Below are 3,030 nucleotides of genomic sequence, written 5' to 3' on the forward strand. Positions count from 1 at the left end.
ACTTTGGAACTAGGTATGGCAGTTAGACAGACTGGAGGGGCTGTGAACTCAGCCGGGAGGGGGCCTGTTTATCTCCCCTTTGCCCTACATAACGGTTTCCCCTCCTGACAACTCACCATAACAGGCTGTACCTGCAGCATCTATGAGACCAGGGTGGGCCCTCGGAGACCAGGATGTAACTTTGAGAGTAGAAGCTACTACCTTCAAGTCCTTCACAGCGTCACATACTTTGTAATACTCACCCATATTACTTCCATGTGAGAGAGAACGTATTTCTAGCTTTTAAAGCCTTTTTTTAAATTTTATTTTGCTTTTCGTTAACGAGCAGGTGAGCGTAATGCTGACGGCCTGCACGTGTGCGGTTTCTGCCCCTCTGTGTGGCCGCCTCCTCCTCCACTTTCTGCCTGTGTGTTTCTGGAGGAACTGGCTGGCCCAGGACTGAGTCATCCAAGTGCCATCGCCCCTGGGGACAGCGATTGATGCCGGCAAGAGCGAGTGCCTAAAATTTCCGCTGAGAACGGAGGCCAGGATTTGCCAGGAAGACCGCCTCGGTGAGGCTTCGGTCTTTCTGTTGGCTTTGAGTCTGGACACGTGGGCCCTGGGAGCTCAAATTAGTCATTTATGACCACAGGGGAGGAGCCATGCCATAGAGAATGGGGCTAATAGGTGGACAGAGAAGCCCATCCGAGTCACGTGACTTCAGCCCTGGCTCATGCCTGGCCTGAGGCCTCTGGACTAGTTAGTTTTGTGACCCGATGAATTCCTAGTATTTACTTAAGTGCATCTGGGAAGGATTTTTCTGTCATTTACATAAAAAAAGCTCCAACTGATGATACAGTGGTTGAAAAGACAAAAACAGTTACTGTTGGCCCTGGCCAGTTGGCTCAGTGGTAGAGCGTCGGCCTGGCATGCCGAAGTCCCGGGTTCGATTCCCGGCCAGGGCACACAGGAGAAGCGCCCATCTGCTTCTCCACCCCCACCCCCCTCCTTCCTCTCTGTCTCTCTCTTCCCCTCCCGCAGCGAGGCTCCATTGGAGCAAAGATGGCCCGGGTGCTGGGGATGGCTCCTTGGCCTCTGCCCCAGGCGCTGGAGTGGCTCTGGTGGAGACAGAGTGACGCCCGGAGGGGCAGAGCATCGCCCCCTGGTGGGCGGAGCGTCGCCCCTGGTGGGCGTGCCGGGTGGATCCCGGTCGGGCGCACGCGGGAGTCTGTCTGACTGTCTCTCCCCGTTTCCAGCTTCAGAAAAATACAAAAAAAGAAAAGAAAAACAGTTACTGTTCCCGTAGGCTAAGGGTAGACATTCCACAGGAAGCAAGCCTGTGATCCACGTGGGGTGACGTTGGACAGAAGGGACCAGTCTGGCTTCCTTTGCAGCACCCGCGTCCTGGGGCAGAGCTGCGCACCTCCGAGCCACAGCTGTGGGGTGGCCCCAGCACGCTCCACGATGCGTTGGGACCCAGGTGTGCGGCGAGGGGGACATGTCCCCCTTCTCTTCACCCTTTCACTGTGTGTCAGCTTACCAGACGGTCCGGAGCTTTTCAGCTGGTGAGGAGACCGCTCTGCTGCCCGGAGGCAGACGGCGGTACCCTGGTGAGACTCCAGGACAGGAGCAAGCAGGGGCCAGACCACACGCGGACCCAGCCTGCCGTGTCCTGGGAGTCTTCTTCTCAAACGGGGGACAGCACCGCCTTCTCCACCGCTTGGCTCACATAATACTTCTCTGGCTAATGCGGTGATTTCTGGGGGGCACACAGAGTTTAAAAAGTATACTTTTTTTTTTTTTCTTCAGTCTTCACTATGCATTGGACTCACCTGAGTCCTTAGATACTACTGATGCCTGTGCCCTACCCCCAGCTGTTATGATTTAATTGGCACTGGGAATTTTTTTTTTTAATTCATTTTAGAGAGAGGGGAGAAAGAGAGAGAGAGAGAGAGAGGTGGGGGAGAGAAGCAGGAAGCATCATCTCGTAGTTGCTTTCCGTATGTGCCTTGAATGGGCAAGCCCAGGGCTTTTGAACCGGCGACCTCAGCATTCCAGGTCGACGCTCCATCCACTGCGCCACCACAGGTCAGGCTAAAAAGTATACTTTTTAACAGGTTTTGGTTGTGAATGAAAAGATTTTTTTTTTTTCTTTTCTACTTAAAGCACAACTAGAGCCTTTTCTCCTAAAATGTATTGATTAAAAGGAAATATTAAGTGGTGAAGAGAGCCAGAGGGGAGACTAGAGAGGACCGTGCCAGGGACCGGGGTGTTCGCCTTCGCCACGGCCCTGCTCTTCGGGGGAGAGCGTCACCCCCATCTTACAGAGGGGGTCAGGGAAGCCCAGAGAGGTGAGGTGATGGCGGGGCTCACACTGAGCCTCAGAGCCCTCCATCGTTCCTCGGCCCTCAGTCCTGGGACGCAGACCCTCCCTGGGGAGCCCAGGGGCCGGGTGGCAGGAGTCCCCGGAACGCGGGCCGAAGGAGGCGCCCTGCCCGCCGCAGAGCTGGGCCTGCACGGGGGTGATAGCCGTTGAACTGAAGCAGAGGAGAATGAGAGCTTGACCTTCGGGGAGAACTGTGCAGTCCAACGAACGGTTTCCCCGGGAAGCCTAATTAATCCCATTGTTGATGCTAATGCGCTGCTATTTTAAGACGCGGAGTTGATGCAGCAAGCAAATTTCTCTTTGATTTAAGGCTTTGGAAAGAAGACAGAAGTTTTATCAAACGGGCCTGGATTAGGCCCTGGGCTCCATGCACAGCCGATGAAGGCGCGTTTAGCCGTGACAGGGGCAGCCGGCCCCTGTAAAAATGCCCTTTCTTATTGTGGCCACTTTCCAAAGACCTTCCTCTGTTTGACTTTCTCTGGTGAATTTCTGCTCTGTTGACTAGCTTTGCAAACATGTGGACTAAGAGCCAGGCAATCACATAACGTTTTGTGCACATGACAGCAAAGTAATTGTAATAACAAGCACAAGGACAACAACGAAAGCTACCACCTAGTTAATTATTACCACACGGCAAACATGGAAATGTTTGGTAACAGTTGAAA

General features: G+C 53.7%; 1 non-coding gene across 1 annotated transcript; it reads left to right on the top strand.

The window, feature by feature from the left end:
- The first annotated feature begins 868 nt into the window (after positions 1 to 868).
- TRNAA-GGC (transfer RNA alanine (anticodon GGC)) lies at positions 869 to 944 on the top strand. Its single transcript has one exon. It is a non-coding gene; the product is annotated as a tRNA-Ala (tRNA).
- The last annotated feature ends 2,086 nt before the right edge of the window (positions 945 to 3,030 follow it).

The sequence above is a fragment of the Saccopteryx leptura genome, chromosome 6 (assembly GCF_036850995.1).
Source record: "Saccopteryx leptura isolate mSacLep1 chromosome 6, mSacLep1_pri_phased_curated, whole genome shotgun sequence".
NCBI classification, from domain to species: Eukaryota; Metazoa; Chordata; class Mammalia; order Chiroptera; family Emballonuridae; genus Saccopteryx; species Saccopteryx leptura.